The 22,229-nt window shown below is 41.9% G+C and overlaps 2 long non-coding RNA genes across 3 annotated transcripts; one reads left to right on the top strand and one right to left on the bottom strand.

The window, feature by feature from the left end:
* Positions 1-374: 374 nt before the first annotated feature.
* LOC124873009 lies at positions 375-9,150 on the bottom strand. 2 transcript variants are annotated; one of them, XR_007039417.1, is made up of 6 exons: positions 9,063-9,150; positions 8,857-8,987; positions 2,908-3,234; positions 2,276-2,353; positions 491-811; positions 375-418 (listed from the first exon to the last, which is right to left on the bottom strand). It is a non-coding gene; the product is annotated as an uncharacterized LOC124873009 (long non-coding RNA). The 2 variants fall into 2 exon arrangements; XR_007039416.1 differs by lacking the exon at positions 2,908-3,234.
* LOC124873010 lies at positions 7,474-9,181 on the top strand. Its single transcript, XR_007039418.1, has 3 exons — positions 7,474-8,615; positions 8,777-9,010; positions 9,081-9,181. It is a non-coding gene; the product is annotated as an uncharacterized LOC124873010 (long non-coding RNA).
* Positions 9,182-22,229: the final 13,048 nt, after the last annotated feature.

Below are 22,229 nucleotides of genomic sequence, written 5' to 3' on the forward strand. Positions count from 1 at the left end.
CATTAGATCAGGCTTACTGTAGATGTTTGTTGCTCCACAGAATCGAACAATAGGCAACACACAGAAAAGCTTAGAGCCTCTGCCACAGTGTGTGCCGCCATTAGAGTCTGAATCGCCATTGCTAGTTGAACAGCTCGTCCATTTATTTATTTCAGCATCTTACCAGATACACATAAAACATCCAAATCGGTTGATAGCACCTTGCTGCTTCAGCCCCTTCAGGGTGGAACACCTAACCCAACAAGGAAGGGTTCCTACCAGATATATGACCGCTAATTACCCATGAGTCCTGATCAATTACTTCACCTTCTGCTCCTTCATATCACTGGATGACACTTAGGAGATCGAACAGTGTTTCTTTTTCGTTTAAGCTGGTTTATTGAAAATAAGGTTTTTTCTGGAACCGGGAAATTGCCAACTGTGAGGAGATGAAGAACAGGTGAGTAATGCTGTTGACAAAATGGATTATTATATAAGTTGTCTTTCTTACTAGGAGTTTGAAGTGAATCGCCAGGGGGAGAAGAGGGATGGAGAGTGCCGACAGAGGTCGACTGGAGGAGTGAGCTTGATCCCGGTAAGTTGAACCACTTGATCCTTGGCAGTGAGTTCCAGGAGGTCTTAGTTTGGCTCAGTACTCGACGTGATGGCGAGGAGCTCAGGGTGGAGAGATCTGTGGATGTGTGTGAGCCAGGTAGCCGCCAGCTTGGGTTTAATTCAGAGAAATTGCAGTAGGCTTGGATTTTGGTCTTTGAACGAGGATCACTCTGAGACCAGACAACGGGCAGGAACAATTCCAGCATCAGAGCTTGGCCTGTGAATGAAGACACACGAGGTTAGACTTAGTCACGCAAACAAGAAACTTAGTCTTGGCGTGAGTTTAGTGCCACTAAGGGCAAACACTCCAGCGATGAGATGCTGGCAGCATCCTGCTTAAGTACGCCTTCCGTGATGACAAGATGCCGAACACCCATGATCTCCAGCGCCATCTATAGACCAAGCACAGTAAGCAGCAGGCAGGAAAACAATATATCAACCTTCAGACTCCAACACTTCAATTCTAATGTGTTGAGCTGAACCTGTACAGAGCAAAGTAATAACCAGACTCTGCTGCTGGAGCAACTCCGTTGAGTTTAAAAGTAAAATCAAGTTTCTGAGCTGTTGCAAACAGAGGCAACGACGAAGAGATGAGATGAAAAATGTCCTGGTCACAAATAGAGATGAATTAACAGAAATTAAGACGGAAAGGGTCTGGTTGTCATAAAATACTCCCACAGGTACACGTGGATTCAACACTGCACCATGTACTCATCTGCTTGTCTAAATTCATGTCAGGTTAATTTAGTACTGTCATTTTTTCTGTAATTTATTGTGTTTTTTGGACGGCACCGGGTCGATACTTGGACTAGTCCAGAGATCTGCATCCTTTACAAACCAAAGAGACATTTGTGCCTTCAGTCCAGCTAAAAAAATCTTTTAGACCCTCTAACGTTACAGAACCATTTGAGAAAAGACAACTAATAATTTATGATAAATATCTACTATAGGAAATTTGTTGCTATTTTTAAAGAACCACCGTTTTATTTTTCAGTTTCAAAATAAAGAAACTAAAATGACATTTTAAAATATGACATGTTTAAGAACTATAGACAAAGTTTTTAAAATTTAGATATTAACAGAAATATATTATTGGTTAGTATATTAAAGCAAAATTGGAAAGATTTTGTTTCTTTTGAAAAATGAAATCATTATTTCAGGTTGTCTTTGTCTGATAATATTTGTTCGATATGCAGGTAGAGCTGCACAGTTTATCAACCCGCAGCCATCAGCCCAGTGCCACTGTTTAAATACTGCAATGTTAAAAGACTTCTGGGATGCAGCATTTGGTAGGAAATGATATTTGAAGTGTCAGACATTCATGCTCTGCATGCCTGTTATGTGTTTGGCGGGTTGGACTCCGACTGTCCCTAATGTTGATGTCTAGTAGGTCTTTACTGGCTGAGATGCTAACTCTCACAGAGGGTGGTGGGGACATTTATATGTTAATCATTAATGGTAGGTTAATAATAAGCCATGTTTTCATCGCAATGTACAGCAACAGAGTCACTATTTCATACTAACATGCAGCGATATCTGAAGGTGACAAAAAAGCAAAAAACTGAAATATTCTCTAAGGGGTAAATACTTTTTCACAGCTATGTATTTATCTGTTATTTTGAAGATATAATGAAGTATAGAAGTGTGTCAGATAGTTCCTTGATGCCACAGATTTACCAACCTTTAGGTCAAGAAAGGAAGCCCGGTTTGGGTCTTCATCAGAACAGGGTCCGGTGTAACAGTGTTCCTCATGGTATTACTGTAAGAAACACAGTGTTCATGCCCTCTAATGCTGATTTACAAGAAAACCAACATAGCTTAAAAATGCAGAGCAACACAGGAGAAGCTAATCCAATAAAAACAAACTACTTAAATTCAGTTTATCCAGTAGGATGAATGCAGAGGAGAAAGATCTGTTGATTAAGAATGTTCTGATTGGTTACTGTCCAATTCGAAGGTTGTGAGTTTGATCCCCAACATTTTTATGTGCCGAGGTGTCTGAGCTGCACACCGAGCTTGTTACTGCCCCCTACAGTTAGACTGATGCATGCAGATGTAATCATAATTTGGGTTTTATTGCTGCAGCCCTGAATGAAACCTGCAAAGCAAACTTTACAAATAGTGCATTGATTTCTCGTTCTCCTGTTCTCACTACAATCTACAACATTCATCTAATTGATACCTGAAGATAATAATAAGTCAGTGTTAACACCCCCAGCAGCATTGTGGGAAGTGTGGGTTGTGTTTGATCATTCCTAATTGATCCCTCTTTCTGTGACCATATGGAAGCGTGACATTAAACTGGTGGAGTACCTTTTTAAGTGGGTAATTAAAGCGATCCAGGAATACAATCTCGTCCCCGACTCAAATCAGGTATGAAGAAAGATGTAAAAAATTGAGATAATGAGAAAGAGAGATGGAGTGAGGATATGGTGGTGCATAGCTTGCACGTCCTTTTTCCACATTTACTGTTTAGTTGGTGCTCGCTGTATTTGTCTGTGTGCGGTTCTGTCAGCTTTGTCCCTCAAAGAGCTCTTTTTCTCCAGCTTTTTTCTTCTTCGGGAGAGAAAGAGGAGCGAGATGGAGGAGGGGAGGCTGGCGGTGGTGTTGGTGGTGGTGGTGGGGGCTGGAGCCAGCAGTCTGGAACAAGCATGACAGAATTTGAATTATAGAAGCAGCACAGCAGAGAAGAGGGAGCAGGAGGAGGAGGGCTGGGCTGATGCTGTTCAGAGAGAGGGAGAGAGAGAGTGTGTGTGTGTGTGTGTGTGTGTGTGTGTGTGTGTGTGTGTGTGTGTGTGTGTGTGTGTGTGTGTGTGTGTGTGTGTGTGTGTGTGTGTGTGGCAGAGAGCAGAGAGGAAGAAAAGACGGAGAATCATTTTCAGCAGCAGAGGCTGTTATTTTGAAGGTATTGTTGAGAAGCTGTGTTTCAGAGCTAATTTTTCATTTAGATGCAGCTGCTTCTCATCCTGATATAATGAAGTAAAGAATGTTAGACCTGAATGTCCTTAGTATGAGGCAGAAAACAGTTCAAAACTAAAAAAAAGTGTGTACACAGTCATGGGGGAAAGAAAGTACACCCTCGTTCAGGGTTTTATCAGGAAATAATACAAAAATAATGTTTTAACAAGTTCTAAAATGATTTAAACTTGACCTAAAGTACACAAAAACACACAAACAACTCAACACTCTAAATTAGAAAAAAACTAAGTACACCCTTGTAGCCAATTGCTGCGGATCAAATGCACTGATTAACTGATCATCATCAGTGTGAGCAGCTCTATAAAAGCCGGACTTCAGGCAGTTTGTTGCCCTGGAGCATTCACGTATGTGAGTTACCACAATGCCAAGATGGAAATACATCAGCAATGACTTTACAGATGCAACTGTTGGGGCCATAAGGGCATTTCCAAACTGTCTGAGGTCCATTGTTCTACAGAAAGAAAGATTATTCATAATAGCAACAGGAACTCCGGCTCTTTTTCGGGAACTGGTTCTTATGGCTCAATGACCTTTCAGCTCCCAAGTGACTCCTCAGATTTTTAAATGAATTTATTTCCATAAATAATGTCGACCTGTACGTAAAATAAATTATATCAACTGTTTATTATTTATATGGTTTATTAAACTCAACATGGAACAGAAATAAAAATATAATAAATATGTGAAGTCTGCTAGATGTGAGATTTGACCTTTGAATATAATCTGCCTTTTTATTATTGATGTTACCTAAACAACCAAATGTAATGTTTTCCAGCTTGTTTCTTCTATAGTGGCGGTTCTCCTGATTGGATGTGCTGTATCTGTAAGCCCGGCCCATCTACTTCCTGCTCAGGGCCGACATACAAACACCACCTCACATCATTTTCATAATAGCCAGTCATTTGCAGATTGAATAAAAAATAGACAGATTTTCAGTCTACCTCTATATGCCACAATGGCGTTTATAATACCCATCTTCCAAAATATCGATCTTAATGTGGACAGGATCTAAACCTTAGAGTCTGTTGTTCTAATATTTCATTCATTATGCCAAAGTTCATCCTTACAACAAACAAACTTCTATGTCTTTTGCACGTCATTCAGACATGTCCTAGAAGGTGTTAGTGTACAGAACGGTGCTCCTATGTATGACTAAAGCGCTCAAAGTAAGATTATTTGGGTTTATCTCTGTGTTTTAATTTACATTTGTCCTGCAGTAGGGTTCACTTGTATTTCTGTGGCTGCAGAAACCCCCTGAACCATATGTAGAGAACCCTGCCAAGGATAGACAATAATTTGAGAACGAAAAACGATCGGAAGGATTAGGAATTAGGATTAACTACTTCTGAAGCAAACTGGGTAACTACTCATTTGGCTCACTGGACCTTCAACAGAACCAAGTTATTTTAGGACATCCAAGAGAAATTGGTGGAAGTGTTGTGTTAGAAATTTAAAGGTTACCCCATTTTTGTTTTTAGGGAAATATTTTAACCAATTCCTTGTATTGAAGGACCAAGGAGAAAACCAGAGGTTTGTGCTTGCAGTAGTAAATCGGATCAGAACATACAGGCTGTGAATGTTTTAGCAGGGATAAAAATGTATTCAGCTGAGTGTTAACTGAGAAGAATGTTTCATAAATGTCAAATTTTGACAAAAGTTTTCAGTGTGATCCATTCAGGGTTCAGATCTGGAGAGTTTCCTGCCCACAGGTCCAACATGTCTGGATTCTGATCTCTGATCCACTTTATCACATTAGTCTTGTGACTCGGTGCTCCATCATGCTGGAAAATTCACAGGTCATCCAACTGTTCATGGATTGTTGGAAGAAGTTCCTCTTGGAGGACGTTTTGATCCAGCTCTTTCATGGCAGTGCTCTTGGGCAGCAGGAGGAGGAAGCCAACTCCCTATAAGAAACAACCCCACACATGATTGCATCAGGATTCTTCACTGTTGGTACCATGCAAGACCCGTGGTAGCTCTCAGATTTTCTTCTCCAGATGTCTCAAACAATCAGAAGGAGGACTCATCAGTGGAAATATTGCTGCTCTAGTTTTCTGCTGTCCATCATTTTTCTCTCCTCAGTGTCAGTGTGTCTTTGATGGGTTTTTTTTTTAGAAAAAAGGGACCTTTATCTGCTTCTGCAAAGGTCCTCACCTCACTTTGCATGTAGAGGCTCTCACAACTACCTTATACCAACACTGAGCAAATTCTGCAATGGTGGCATCATAGTAATTTAACACATTTCTCTTACTGAGACCGGTGTAGCATGAATGCATCCTGCAAAGTAGAAGGGGGTTGGTTATAAAGGGGCTGGGAGGTTGGAAGGACTTTAAACTGAAACACTAAAGGATGGGATCAGTGAAGGTTCTGAACAACTTAAGGCCCGGGGGATTGATCTCTGGTGCTGGTGGAGGTGAGAAGATGATCCAGCCATTTAGGGAACAAGGTCTGAACTAAACACAGAACCAAAAAGACTGCAGAATGCACAGTGTAAACCAATTCTAAAGCTACCAGGAAGGGGAATCACAGCTGTTTCCCAGAGTATGTCATAGTCTGCAGCTGAGTTTGATTGCTCTTTGAGTCAATAAACGTTTTCGCCACTATCTTGATGGTCCATCACTCCAGGCAATCAGTCACTATGAGGGCTATTTAACACGACATTAAGTGGAAATGGAGTCGTTGGTTCTTCCGAGACCGAGACCAAGACCACACCTTCCAAGGCCAAGATCAAGACCGGACCTTCCAAGACCGTGCTCGAATCTTTAGAATTAGACTAATATTTTGGGACATTGCCTTTTTGTTGTTTAATTCTACACCACAAAATGCAGAAACTAATGAAAAATGTTTAACTAATCAACCAAAACAACTTCTTGATATTAAACTAATAATCTTCATGAAAAACGAATTAAGTTCTGAACTGAATTCATCAGCTTGTGTTGCACAGTAGTTGTAAAAAACTTTGTAGGTTTCCAAAAGGTTTTGTTAAAAATATGTAAGACTTACTGTTATGAGAGCGAGGTTGCAAAATAAAATTTGTTTTTACTTCCCGTCACAATAGAAATAAAAAGACAAAGAGATTTTTGTCAACTAATGTATTTATCTGTGTTTTGTCATGTTCATTTAAATGGACACCAGACCTAAATAAGCATAAAATGTCATGAAGCTCGAGGTAAGAAGAAGACCATGTTTTTAATGATGTGGTCATCTGGAATGGCCAGAACATCTAGAACTTGACACACACATGTACTAGAGGAACAAACCGTGCTATCAAAATGTTATTGATGTCTAATTCAGTAAATGGTTTTTGAAACATTACTTTATGAAAATAGTGTTTTTGTTTCCTTCTCTTCTGCATTGTGGACTGGTTGATTGAACACCTGTTGTCCTCAGTTGGCTTTTAAAGCTAATTAGACTTCATTCCCAATTCCTCAAAACAAACCCAGTCATATTCATACTGAACCATGACATGAGTTTGTTTAGTTTTATTAATTTTTCCTGTACTTTCTTTGTTGTTCTGTTTCTTTTCATTTTGAATGGCAGTTCAGTTGAATGTTTCTTACCCAGTTAAAGAGTTTGTTGACTGAAGTATTATATCTGGAAGTATTCTGTTCATAAATGTTTGTATTTTAGAGAGAAGTTGTTTATTCTGTATGTGTGTCCAGGGCTGTTTGAGAACACCAGAGCATGAATTCACTCCTTCATCTATTGTTGTATAACACCACACCTCAGCAGGCAGGTATTCATAGAGCAACAACTGACAGACTGAGAGCTGATTGGTTGTTGATTCCTGATAGTAAGGTAGTGCCCTGACTTGGTAATTTTGATAGAAAATTCCTAACTTTATTAATAAGTGCCTTTGGCACTTATTAATAGTTATTCATAGCCAAATCAAACCTGTTGCTCAACATGTGCGGCTGAATTCTGGACGTCCTGGAGTTTGGAGGCTGAACCATGGAGGAAACTGTTATCTAATCAAGCCATGAATCATGGTTTCAGAGGCAGAGAAGGAAAGTGGATCACAAAGGCAGGCAATGTTTTTGAGTTTAAAAAATGCAGTTCTGATGGTTGCTGATGTGGTTCAGGATTGTGATGACTGTTGAAAATGACTCTAAGGACTCTAAAGGGGTTAGTTTGGAGTGGTTGAAAGTGCGCCAAAAGTTGTGAGAAATTTCAGTGACAGATTCAGGTTGATATTAGTTGAGCTGAAGAAAATTGGTGGGCTTCTTTATTTTCTTCTGTGAGTGGTGCAGGTTACTTTTTTGGCAGAGCTGTAGATCTGTATGTTCTTTGCATAGCGATGAAGGTGGAGTCTGTGTCAAATGATGCCAACAAGGAGACGAGATTCAAACAAAGAAGACCAAGTACAGAACCTTGGGGAATGCCATGGCTGTCCCATGTGGCCCTGGGAGGTGGAGTTTTTTTTACATAAATTAACGTTTGACTTTTAGAGACACATTCCTCAAGAAGAGAAGGTCCTAGAGTTTGCTGGATCTTCCAGAACATCTCCTCATTTTCTGTAATCAGCAGGCTAGCTGGACTGAAAGAGAGGTTTTGTCAGGCCACAAAGCTGTGTGCAGGTTTGTTGTGTGGTGTGGTGTAGTGTTTCTCATTCTCTCCACCAGGGTGCAGCTGCACAGCTGTTAGCCCAGAGGTCTCCCTAGATCTCACGAACCTCAGTCTGGAAGGAGAGAGAGCGCGCTAATGTCTCTTTCCGGGCAAACAGACATAACTCTTCAAACTGGATCCAAGAGTGTCATATGATCAGGTGATCATACGCACTAAGTTATGTAGGAATTAATTGCTGTTTGTGTATCTGGTATTCATTCATGAACGGAGTAATTAAGGTACAAGCGTTGCTTGACTTTCTCTCTGAGGTCTACAGAAGCAAATTGTGTTCCAAAGAGTTCCCGGCAGAGACCCTGTCTCTACGACACCAAGTGGAGCAGTTTTTCCTGGTCTGAAGGTGTCAGAGTCTGGACTCTCTGCTACTAACTATTTTCAGCCACTAGGTGTCGCCTGAGACCGTTCTCGGAGGGTAACAGGTGGGGCGGATTGAGATGATTACTAGGGGAGGTATAAAGAGGATGGATTGCCAGTACATCGTCGCCTGAGTGTTTGCCTATGCGCTATTTCAACCTGGCCAGAATTATCTTGTCTGTTACAAGTTACCTGTCCTTGTGAAGTAACTCTTGTCTTTGTTTAGAGCTTTGATTCCGCCTCGCTTCCTGGAGAACTGGAGATCATACCCAACCAAAACAAAGAAGAAGAACCTGGACTACTTACCAGCTGGCAATCCGTCTGAGCCCCGCCGAGCCAAACCTGTCTGCCCTCCAACGGTCTTCCAGTCTCCAGCCTTCGAAACCCTGGTGGCCTAGAACACAGCTATCCGCAAGTCTGGACTCACCTCTCTCTCCCTGGTGGATCAGAACCCAGCTAAGTCCGTACTACAGCCTGTTAATTTCCAATTATCCTGCAAGACCATTTCTTACCATCCCTCTCTGTTGCAGTTTCCAGGCCCGAGCAGCGGCTGTCGTTTGCCACTCCAGTCTGTTAATAAACTTCCTAAACGGTTCTTTGGGTGCTTCTGTTTATGTGGGTCAGATCGGCCTTTAACACTGACAGAAGGAAGGACAACAGGACCGCAATACAAAGCTGCTCTGCATGCAGTTCTAAACTTTTAATAACTAATTAAACACCATTTATCCAGAAAGATTTGGTTCTTATTCAAAGTAATATTTCCTTTAAATATTTTAATATTTCTTTGAATATTAATAAATTAAGGCAGCTAATTAAACACTGTTGAGAATTGGTCATCCAGAATGTTGTTTTTATTCAGCAAATCATTCTTTAAAATATTTTTATAAAATATTTTATCTGATCTTGCATTGTGAATGGTTGTCTAAACGTTTGCTGATTATTTCCTAAGTTGGTTCCAAGACTAACTTAACTTCACTTCCAGATTCTTCAAGATAATCCTTGGTTCTCAAACATAAACATTGCATGATAATGTTGCATCACTCTTTTGGTCATAATTATCAATCATCTTTAATCAACTTGTTTATATTGAACATAGTTCATTAGTCTTCATTATTCTTTAATTCTGCTTGGTAGTTTAGTTGGATTGTTTTAGCATAGTTAGGAGTTTGTTGATATATGTTTGACTTTGAGTTGACTTATTTTTGTTAAATTCTTGTATTTTAAGAAATTGTGTGAATTCATTCTGTGTGTGTTCAGAGTTTTCTGTTCAATAATGCCAGAGCTTGGCTCATCCCTTTCAATTTTGTCCTAATACCACTGCCTTATTGGGCTGGTATTCACAGGACAACTCTTAACAGACCGATATATTTAATAAGATATTAAAGTAATATTAAATAATTCATAATCACAACACTTCAGATCATAACCTCCAGTGTGCTGGAGCTGGGAACAGCCAAGTGTGGCGTGGCTGGCTGGGAGTTCAAGGCCATGGTTATCAACCAGAAAAATGGTGGAATCCTCCATCTGGGTTGGGGCACATCTCTGCCTCGAGAAGAGGAATTCAAATATGTTGTCATATTAATCACAGGTGATCACAGGATGGACAGATGGTTTGGTGCATCTTGACGAAGGATGAAGGCTTTTAGTTTGAATGTTCTTTGCAGTTCAAGCTCAATGCAATGACTTAAATGGCACCTGATCTTTAAGCACAATAATCTGAAGACACACATTCCTTACCAAAACCCTTTGATCCTTCATCAGAGGAACCAGCACTTTTCTCCTCACCGTCCCAATAAAACCATTCTCAATGAGACACCTGAGCTTCTTTATGTTTTATCACCGTCACCCTGACTAAGACGGATGGGAGGTGAAGTATAGAGGTAACCAGCTGGAGTCTCTCCCTCTGTTCGCAGTTTGTCCTGAAAACACACGTCCAACTACCAGCCCCTCAACCCTGGAGCTGTTCCCTCACATTTTCTCTGAGTGGAATGCTAGGCTAGGTGTGTGTGTTGGAGATGCATTCCAGAGAATGAAGACAAAAAGAGAAAGAAAGAGGGATACACATCATTATAATGACTGCATGCAACTCGATACTCTTGCATACTGAATATTCCCCCAGAGGGCTTCTTTCCATTATCCCTGAACGGGGGAGTCGTTTAGCTGATCCAGCCCAGCTTTGCCTTTCTTTATTCTTTTTTTTCCACTCTCTCCCTCTTCTTTGCTGGGTTTTTTTCCACAGACACATTGTGCAAATGTAACCTTTTGCAAGGCCCAACCCCCTACCCTACCGCTCCCCATCCCCAGGAAGTTGGCTCGCCACTTTGCTGCCAAGAAATATGAAAAACTGGCAGGCTGCCCGTTTCATCTGCAAACACACAGCGGAAAAAAAGGGAAGGGTGGATGGAAGCAGCAGGAGGCGGAGGGGAAGGAGGGAGTGGAGGTGACACAGAGGCGAAGGAAACGCTGCTGCTGTGCTCGCCACGAGGAAGAAAAAGAGACTCTAAAAGCAGAGCAGAGCAGAGAGAAAGCAGGCTGCAGAGAGATAAGGATGAATTTTACTTGCATGAAAAGAGGCCACATTACTGACTGAAGATAAATCTTATGTGGACATTTTCTCAGCGCACAGCCAGAGATGAGCTGGGTTTACACACAGACATGCACCTCCACATGCAAATTAACTAGCTGCCATGCCCGTTCCCTCAGCTAGTTCTATAGATGGAGGGTTTATTTTTACTAATACCTGGAGGAAGTTGAGACTCAGCAGCACCGCTGATCAGATGTTCTATATCAGTAAGATTGAGCTGGGTCTGAATAATTAGCTTTATTCAGTTGGGCTGGTTAGACCAACATCACTACTGAATCCAAGTAAAGATTGAATGTAATTAATTGACTTCTATGGCTAAAAGCTTTCTGCTGCCTGGTGTCTTATGGGTAAAGATGTAACTGGATGTAACCTGAGATGGATTAAGTTGAACTCTATGTAATCCATTTATTTTCTATACCTTTGCAATGGGCCTATCTCCAACAGTGAATGGATGACACGTGGCTTCGAACTTAAGGGTCATCCAGTACTTTGGACTAGGGCAGGAAGCTGGAACTCCCAGGGAAAATCCAGGCATGGATGAGGAGAACATGGAAACCTTACCCAGCTCTGACTGGGACCTTCTTTCAACAACACTAACAACTGTTCCTCCATTCAGCCGGATTCTGTGTACCTGGTTTTGCATTGGACCAGTTTTACCATTTTGGAATGCCTTCTTTGGATGGGTTTTGTTGTGATTTGACTCTGTTGGACTTTGTCTAGAACTTCGTATGGAATTAGGAGAACCATGACACCTAGTATTGATTAGTTCATATTTTAACCAACAAATCCTCCATGATCCATCCCCTCATGGTCTCCTCTGGACTTCCAAAGAACTGCTGTGGTTTTTGGCTTCAAGCCACCAGCAGCAGATGCTTTATGTCCTGGAAATGTGGAGGTGGTCTCACCATAGATCGGACTAGTTTAGCCAAAACCTCATACAGAGTGGGATTGAGATATTATACTAATTAGTTGTCCCTTTTCCTTCCAAATCCTGCCTGATCTGTCTCCTCGTGGACTCCTTTGGACCTCTGAAGGGCTGCTGGGATTCTGTTTCCAAGCCATTTGCAGCAGATTCTTCAAGTCCTAGAAGTTCAAAGATGAAAACTCCATGAATTGGTTGCTTGGATTGAGATCTGGAGAAGTTGGAGACCAAGTTAGAATTTCTGTAGGATATTAAGGAGCATTTTCCTGCTGGAAGAATCTAATTTCCCTGTGGGAGTATTGTTTCTATAACTGGCTGAACTGGTCAGCTACAGTGTTTACATGGATGCTTGGAGAATGGCAGAACCTAAGGAGGAATGCTTCTTCATCCTGGGTCTGGCTTTCTTTCTCAAGTGGAGAAATTCAGGCATTTCTGTTTCTCCTTCATATACGTTGAAATGGAGAATGAAATGACAGATCAAGGCTTCTTCTGCAGTAATGAGGCTGTTGAGCTGAAAGTTAAAGCTCTGGATTTATTGCTCCATCAGTGTTCTGAGATACGGATCATCGAAGGATCCAGGGAACAAGCTGATGAAATGAGCTTCCTCCATAAGGGGGCAGTAGGGATGGGAGATGTGGAATTTTTTGCATTATGATAAAAGTGATGATAATAAGTTTTTAAACATTTATTGCTATCTTTGGTGCTATTAATAGTTTGGTTGTGACATCACTGCAGTCAGAGGTAACAGAAATAATGCTCTTAAAAACCAAACCAGAAAAATCACCAAAGAGCAACTTATTGATAATTGAATATGCTTCTTCAGGACACTGCTGACATTAAGTAGGGGAAACTTATAACTAAACAGAACAAAATAATTAACATTTTTAAAGCGCTAATTCAAAGTCAAAGTAACAATCCCAACAATACTTTTAGTTTTTGGTGGTTTGTTAACATCATTGTGCAGAATTTATCATTAAATAAATCTAAATTCTTATAACCATAAAAAGAAAGATCTTGATAATAGAAACGGTTCGATGATTTTCTATGACTAGTGTTCAGGCTCTGCTTTACAGATGAAGTGAGGAGCTCCATCCTCCAGGAGGAGCCCAGAGTAGACCCAGAGGAGGTTCATCTGATCAGGATGCTTCCTGGATGCCTAACTGTGGAGGTTTTCTGGACACGTCTTATTGCAAGGAGACAGTAGAGCAGAACTTTCTAGAGAAATTACTGGATATAATACTGATTACAGACTGAACTAATAAATCATTCATCTAAATCCGAATGAAGTGGATTTATTTATATGATTTAGGACCGAACTGTGTTGAACCTACAGTGGCTTGAAAAATTATTTATAATTTTAAGAACTTTTCACATTTTGATGCTACAATCACAGATTTCTACATATTAAAGCTATATATTTTATGTGACAAAACACCTGCGTTTTTGATGGACTAAAATGCAGGGAAGAACTCCTGAAACTTGAGGTTTTCAGGTAAAATGAGTCTTTATTATCCATGGCAGGACACAGACAGGGTAGCAAACACACGAGATCGCACATACACATAACATAAGGAAACAAACGGGCTTAAATACAAAAACTCAACAGCAGGGGGAACCAATGACAAACGTGACAAGACAATCAGGGGAAAACACAGAACAGGTGAGGGCTTGGGGTGCAGGGAGACAGAAAATAAAGGACTAGACCAGGTAATATAACAAAAACACAAGCAGGTATGACATAGCCCCTCCTGTTAAGGGTGGATCCCAGACGCCCACAAAACAAAAACAAAACAAACATCCGACCAGGGTGGGTGGAGGGGTCCTCGGAAGGAGGGCAAGAGTTCAGGCAGCCGGCCCGGAGGCCATCCCCGGCAGATCCGGCGATCAGCAGGTTGGCGACGTAGGGGCAGAAATCGCTGGGCCCCTTGGCGAGGCCGTGGAGATCTGCGGCGGAGCCACCGAGGCACAGCGGGTGGAGAGGGTGCGTCCTCGCACCCCTCAAAGACAGAAACAGGAAGTGGAGACAGCTCCTCCACGAACTCCTCTGGAACGGGAACCAGGGGATGGAGGCAGTTCGTCCTCGGAGACCTCCAGGACAGGACCAGGAACAGGAGCAGGGAGTGGAGGCAGTCCATCCACGAGCCACTCCGGAACAGGACCAGAAACAGGATCGGGGTGTGGAGGCGGTTCATCCATGAACCCCTCCTGAGCTGGACCAGGAGCAGGATTAGGAGTCGGAACCAGTGGCGATGGCTAATTAGGAGCTAAACCATGAGCCAGAAAACCGCCTCCAGCTTCAGTGGAGAGGCGGGTGGAGGAGGGGGCAGGAGGCCTCCTCATTGAAGTGGCGATTTCTCCCAGGGCCCTTTGTTGCTCAGCCTCGATGGTGTGGTGGATCCGAGGATCAGGGAAAAAATCCTTCCTTGCCTCAAGCCAGTCTTGGAGGCTGCCAGCTATCTCCACCTGGGAGCTGGGAGAGGTAGCAAGGTGGGTAAACAATTTGACCAGAATCTCACCCCTCTTGAATTCCCTCACCATTCCTCCCGCTTGGTACCGTTGGCTAGTTCCTTCTGTCATAAAGTGGATTTTTTGATGGACCAAAATGCAGGGAAGAACTCCTGAAGCTCAAGGTTTTCAGGTAAAATGAGTCTTTATTATCCATGGCAGGACACAGACAGGGTAGTCAACACACGAGATCACACATACACATAACATAAGGAACCAGTGGGGAACAAAGGAAACAAACGGGCTTAAATACAAAAACTGAACAGCAGGGGGAACCAATGACAAACGTGACCAGACAATCAGCGGAAAACACAAAACAGATGTGGGCTTGGGGTGCAGGGAGACAGAAAACAAAGGACTAGACAAGGTAATATAACAAAAACACAAGCAGGTATGACACAGAGTTTATTAGGCGGTTATGACTTTGTGCTCTTTCATTGCAACCCGTCTGCTAATGTCCAGAGATCGTGTTAAATATACACCCAATCTCTCCAAATGATCCTACTACATGTTTATCCATAATTACCTTCCGCTCAGACTGTTTTTTTCTCTGTGTCTGAGCTAAATGAAGGAGAGAACATTTGACTGCAGCTGCTTCTGAGGATTTAACTTTCCTTATCTCCACCGTGGTTGGTAAGAGTTTGAATTGACTTTTTAGGGTCAAACTAACGGGAGATATGCTCACAGCTACAGACACTGAAAGCTACATTACTGTTACACCATCACAAGTAAAACATGGACTGATGATGTGGAGGCTAGTTTGGCAGCACAAGGGACAAATGGTACAGCAGAAAATTGCTGGCAAAGTCACAATGCTGGTCGGAACTGGAGCAGAAACGTCCTAAACGCTATATAATTTTAGTGATCATGTCACCAGTGGAACAGGTGACCCATATATCTACCAGTGGATAGATGGGTTCTAGAAAGAGAGCTTTAAAAGGCCTCCAAAGGATGCCGGATTGTTTGGTCTCCAAGCAACAGCTCGCAGGCAGCATGTCTCCAGACTTCCTCCTTCTCATTGGATAAACTGTATAAATCAACATAGAAATCTTTACTTTACTTTCTAAACTCAAATTAGAGAAGCAGATTTCGCTATGTTCACCTTTGTCTCAGTTGGAAATTTTACAAACCAACATCTTCAACTTTCAACTGTGTTATCGGCTCTTTTCACGCTTTTTAAACATATTTCTTCATTTTGGACAAGGAAGTGGACACATCTGGCATGATCTACAAGCTGGAACACTACTGTAAATGAAAAGTTGCAAAATGTATGACATAAGTCCTTGAAACAATGGCAGGAATCTTCTCAAGAGTCCAGAAGAGCCTCCACCAGAATTTATAAATTAGTAGAACTGCATAACTGCATGGAGAACATTTTACTCCTACAACACTTCCTTACATGACTGTTTGAAGTGGAAGTGACCAAACAAATGTTTTATGGTGCTTGCAGTCATTAAAGCTCATAAACCTCCCTGAGATGTCTCCTGGACCTCCACAGAGAACAGAGATGTTGCTTTTTCAGGTATGCTAAGACTCTCTGGATGCTTTTCTTCAACCTGAAGTGTCTTTCTGGGAGCTCTTCCTGTGGATTTGACGTCTCCAAGTGATGTTCTTCCTGTCTGTTGCCTAGCAACAGAGGAGGGAAAAAATAGATGAGGTGATGAGTGAAGGTGATCCCGAGGGAGTTTGGAGGAGAGGAAGGAGAAGGCTGGGAGGAGGGAGAGTGAAGCGATGTTTTCTTTTCAGAAACCTTTCACAGATTGTTCTGCTTCTGTTCTGTACTGGTTTACGTTTTAGTAAAATAAAAATAACCTTCAGTTCTGAATGTGAAAGAACAGATTGTTTATGTTTATTACTGCAAAGAAATCCATATATCAGTGGATTCAGCTGCGATTGTGTCTCTAATCTGCGCCACCTCAGCTGTTTAACGGATGTATTTTAAAAAAATAAACTCAGTGAGGAAAATATGAATTCATTTGGTGTAAAACTCAGAGTAAGACAGAAATAATTTGATGTGTCACAGAATGACAGGAATGCTGGTCCACAGCGGAAAAACACTCAGTCTGTTCAACTAAATTATCTTTTTTCATACAGTGACCTGCAAAAATTTTCATACACAAATTCTTTTCAATTTTGCAGCGTTTCAACCGCAAACTTTCAAATATTTTATTAGGATTTTTAGTGACAGACCAACAATTAGTGAGGAAATAAAATTATGTTTTTGACATGTTTTACTAATAAAAATCGAAAAAGTGACATGCATTTGTATTCAACACCTTTCAGGCTGATACCCCTAAATACATTGCCACCAAAAAGTAATTACACCCCTTCTCGTCTAGACATTGTGTCATGTTACAAACATATTCAAAAACTGAACTGAGTATATTTTTATTTAAGAAAATCTATGGAGAATACTTCAGAAAGGCAAAATGAAACAGGTTTTCAGACATTATTCTAAGTTTATATAGAAAAAAGTCAATTTAAACAATATTCAAACATCATCAAACCCTTCGCTGTGATACCCGAAATTGAGGTCAGGTGCTTCTGATTTCCACTGATTATCCTTGAGATGTTTCTACAACCACATTGAGTCCGTCTGTGGTAAATTCAGTTAACTGAACATGATCCAGCATGGAAGACGCTGTCTATGAAAGGTCTCACAATTCACAGAGGATATCAGGGCCAGAACTAGGGCTGCACAATACACCGTCATCACAACATGAGTGTGTGCAGTATTCATAATGCAGTGGTTGTTGGGTAATTTATTCCAAATGTTATGAACTTGCATCTCCAAGCTAATTTAATATTTATCCAGTTGGAAAGTCACATGGCAGCAGATGCTCACAGATGACACAAATGACATCACCCAAAAACCTTGGAAACAGAGATGAGAAAAAGAGGAAGGAAGAAAATAGGCAGATATTACAGTTGATATCGCCATTTTCTAATATTGTGCAGCTCTGGCAGAAACCAAGGAAAAAGTCAGAGGAACTGTCCATGGACCTCCAAGACCACACTGAGTCAAAGCTCTAATCTAGGAAAGAAGGCAGTTGTGTGCTGTGATCTCCATTATTTGGAAACAAAAGAGGTTTGAAACCACCAGGACCCTTGCTAGATCAGTCAGGCCAAACAAACCGAGTCATCAGGGAAGAAGGGCCTTGGTCTGAGAGGAGACCAAGAACCCATTGGTCACATAGGCAGATCTGCAGGGTTCCCTTGTGGAGACAGGAGAACTATCCGGAAGGTCAGTTATTGCTAATGAAGTCCATCAGTCAGGCCAGAAACTACTATGCATTGAAACACTCTCTGAAAAGCACCTTGTAGAGCTTCAGAGCAGGAGAAATAAAGTCCTCTGGTCTGATGGAACCAAAATATAACTTTCTGGCCTGAACTCCAAGCATCATATCAGAAGATGAACAGGCGCTGCTCGTCAAGTGGCTAACACCACCCCTACTGTGAAGCATGGTGGTGGCAGCATCATGCCGTGAGGATGTTTTCCTGTGACAGGAACCTGAAAGCTAGCGGTAAGATGACAGCCGCCAGAAAAGATGTTTCGGTAAAACCTGCTGCAGAGCTCTGGACCTCAGACTAAGGAGGCGTACCTGGAGGTTCACCTTCCAGCAGGAAAACCAGCCTAAACATACAGCCAGAAAATACAATTGGATGGTTTAGATCAAAGCAGATTTGTGTGTCAGAATGGCCTAGTCAAAGTCTAGACCTAAATCTAACTGACAATATGTGGCAAGACTTAAAAATTGATGTTCCCAGATGTTTTCCATCCAGTCTGACTAAGCTGGAGATGTTTAACAAGGAACTAAAGGTGGTTATACAAAGTGTTCAGTTGGAGCTGAACACAAAGACCTGCTGGACCTCAGCATTTCTGTCTGGAAGAAATCTTTTCTTTCTACTTCTCAATTAAACACCAGTTTTTGTTGGTCTAATTTTTTATTTTTTGCTTATTTTTCCATATTTGTTTCAGACTCAAATTTCCATTTTAAAGTTAATTCTTTAAAAAATGTTTCACCTTCAGATTGACATCATTATTCACAAGTTGCAAAGCTCCAATGATTCAATTTGTTTTACTGTTTCTTCTACTATTGGCTGCAGACAAGGTTGGTTCTGTTGGGTCCTATCAGATGACCCAACAGAACCAACCAACATTGACCTTTACATCTATTAGCAACCCTGTATAAAAGTACTTCAACAAATTCATCTGTTATTGCAGCAGCAACATATCACGCTGAAAGTTTCAGTGAAATCCAGAAGATTTATTCAGTGGGTAACCTCCCAACAAAATCCATGATTACTGTTTAAACTTCCTTTGCCAATAGGAAAACACTTAGTGTTCCTCTGTAGCATTTTGTTGATGCAACCAAATGATCTGGATCATTTCCTTACTGAAAGACCCAATGATGACCCATTTTCAGTTCTGGGAGAGGTGAAATGTCCGGGGGTTTAAAAGAGTTTGTACACTCCAACAAGGTTTCCGGGTGCTTTAGAAGAGAACAAGGCCCACAGCATCTCAGATACCTGTGAAAAAGCACAAGAGACTTTCCCACATTCTCATCCTGCTTCAAGCAGAGTTACCTGGAGAGTTTTTAATCTTAGCCTCATCTGACCAAAGCTCACAGTTCCACTAGAGTTCAGCAACGACCAAATGTTTTACATTTGTGGTAAGAAAGTTCCATTTGTTTTCAGCATTTTTTAAATATTGATCTCCTGTAGATATGGGCCAGTTCAGACATGTTGTTGTGACCATCATCTGATTTAAGAAGATCAACACATCTGCTTTACCTTCATGATGTGTTCTATTTCCCATGTTGAAGAGTGGCAAAGGGAAAAGAGCATTTGCTGCTCCCATCATGTCTAGTTAATGTCGCAGTGATGACTCCTGTGTTAGTTTAAAATCTACAAAAGCTGATAATTTAAGGAATGTAATCTGAGTTTATCCATGTGCTCAGACCCAAACTGAACAAAGAGCAGCCGCAGCTTCAGCGGTGTAGTCATAATGTCAGAGATCGAGCAGAGATCAATAAGCACATCACAAAGTGTCAGATCATCTCTGCATTGTGTAGCATCAGCATCGTGGCTCATTGAAGCTGAGCTAAGCAGGAATATTTCAGGCTTCATGGGCCAAAAATTTCATAATAACCTTTTAGTTTAAGTGGTTGGAGAGGAAAGCTGGGTGTGTGTACCTCCTCCTGGTTGCTTCCAGGCTTCAGAAGATCCTGTCAGGAATGGAGGTAAGGAAATACCAGAGATACAGGATTCCCTGAATGTCGGGGTTTTGGAGTCTGCCTTTGTTTTGATTTTTTGCCTGCTGCTTACACTGTTCCACCACTAGACGCCCTCTGAGCTTCGGAGGTGAGAAGGAACAGGTGCTCGCAATTGCTCATCAGTGAGGAGGAGGATAAGAGAGCAGCTCGCCAGCACTCCTACGCCTGAGTGTTTGCCTATTGTGGTAACCAATGCCGGCCAAACCTACCTTAGCTTTCTGAAGCTCCTTTGTGATTCCAAAGTAACCTGCCTCGTCTTTAGATTTTTCTCCAGGCTTGACTCCAGTCTGGTTACGGTTCTGTTGATTCCTCGTTTGTGCTGATTTCCTCATCTCAAGTTCCAAGTTAAGTTCCTGGATTCCTTCTCCAGCTGGCGGCTGCTAAAACCTCCTCCTTTCTGGTTCAATAACCAAGTGAACCCTGTCCACCCTCTGACGTACTTACCTCCGAGCCCGGCACCGATATTCATCACTCGGTAAGAAAACAAACCTCAGAGAAACCGCACCACTGGGTGTTCTGTGTGAAGGAACTAACCCTGTATGCTGTGTGAAGGATCTAGTGGAATTCAACTTCAAGCAGGCACAGAATTCATCCATCCAACCCCGCTTTGTCTCTCTCTCCAAAGCTCCATCCATCCAACCAGTAAGTCTGAAAGAGTTCATCAAGAAAGTCTGATTACTAATTCCCATCACTTACCAAGCCTTCTCTCCATACAGTTGGTGCAAACCGGTGCCAGTTCCTGTTATCATATCACTACATCAAAAATAAACTCTTTAACTTTTTCTCTGTCTCCTGAGTGTTCTCTGCATGTGGGTCAGATCCTTAAACGAAAAGATGACAGAACACTCAGGCCAAATTGACCCAGCAGAGACTCTCAGGAGAACAATTTCAGAACACAGCCACCAGATCCAGTCCCACGAATCCACCCTCCGAGCCTTATTTGAGCAACAGAAACAAACTAACCTCCAGCTGGAACAGATGGCCTCTCTCCTACAGCAAACCCAGCTTCCCAAGACTGCCACTCCATCAGGGGGCGCTGTAGGACCTCCTGCGATACAGAAACTTCCTCCGGGACGTGACATAACTCCTCCTAACCCAGATAATTTCTCTGGCAAGGTGGGTAATTGTCGTGGCTTTTTGCTTCAATGCTCTCTTGTGTTCAACTGGTCCCAACCCTCATTTCCTCATGACGATGCAAAGATATCTTACATTTTAGGGCTATTGACAGGTAAAGCTCTCCATTGGGCAGAGGCCAGATTCCCAGATTGTAACCAGTTCGCCAGTTCTTTTGAGAACTCTATCCAAGAGTTTAAGTTAACTTTTTCTTCTGAGTCTGATCCAACTAATGAGAGTTGCCACATGTGGACACTGAAACAGTGAAATAGACCACTAACTGAATTCACAATAGAATTCCGAACCATGGCAGCAGCTTCGGGCTGGGACTCCAACACCTTAAAGCTGTGTTTTTTCTATCCTTGGATGAAGCATTAAAAGATGAACTAGCTTTATTGGCTGAACCCAAGGAACTCAATGACTTTATTGCATTGGCAAACCGCATAGACAACCGAATGAGGGACAGAAAAAGGTCTCGATCTGAAAGAATAACCATAAGACCACAAGCCAGCTCTGTGACTCCTACCCACACTCCTCGTTCTCCACCTACTAGCCATTCTGAACCTGAGCCCATGCAACTGGGACATGCCAGACTCACCATTGAAGAGCGACTGACACGCAGAGACTCGAAGTTATGTTTATATTGTGGGTCTCCAGATCACTTTATCACCCATTGTCATGTACGGCCAAAAGATCGGGTCCGTCGGCAGTAGAAGGAGGCCAGGCAGACCATTCTCACTTAAACCCTTCTTCTAGGTTTACTTTACCTGCTACCTTGTTTAACAATCAAGAAGCCTTAAAACTGTCTGCATTCATTGACTCAGGGTGTGGGCAAAATCTAATAGACCAGTCATTGGTCAATCAAGCACACATCGAGGTGGAACCACTCCAAACCCTGTTTCTGGTTCAGGCATTGCATGGAAGGTCTCTTCACCGCATTACTCATCGCACCAAGAGTATGGAACTTGTCCTTTCAGGCAATCACAGAGAGTACATTACATTTTTTGTTTTTCCCATCCGTCACAATTCTCTAGTTGTAGGTTTTCCCTGGCTCCAAATACATAACCCACAATTAAACTGGTCTGAGTTACGTGTTACTTCCTGGTCCGCTAAATGCCTCTCTTCTTGTTTACAGTCAGCTGTCTCCCCTAAGTGGTCTCTAGTGGATTCTGTGGAGGACGAGCCGCCTGATCTAACTCAGATCCCTGAAGAATATCATCACCTGAGAACGGTGTTTAGTAAGTCCAAAGCTCGGACTCTTCCACCTCATCAAAGGAAG

Source organism: Girardinichthys multiradiatus, chromosome 8 (assembly GCF_021462225.1).
Source record: "Girardinichthys multiradiatus isolate DD_20200921_A chromosome 8, DD_fGirMul_XY1, whole genome shotgun sequence".
In the NCBI taxonomy this organism is placed as follows: Eukaryota; Metazoa; Chordata; class Actinopteri; order Cyprinodontiformes; family Goodeidae; genus Girardinichthys; species Girardinichthys multiradiatus.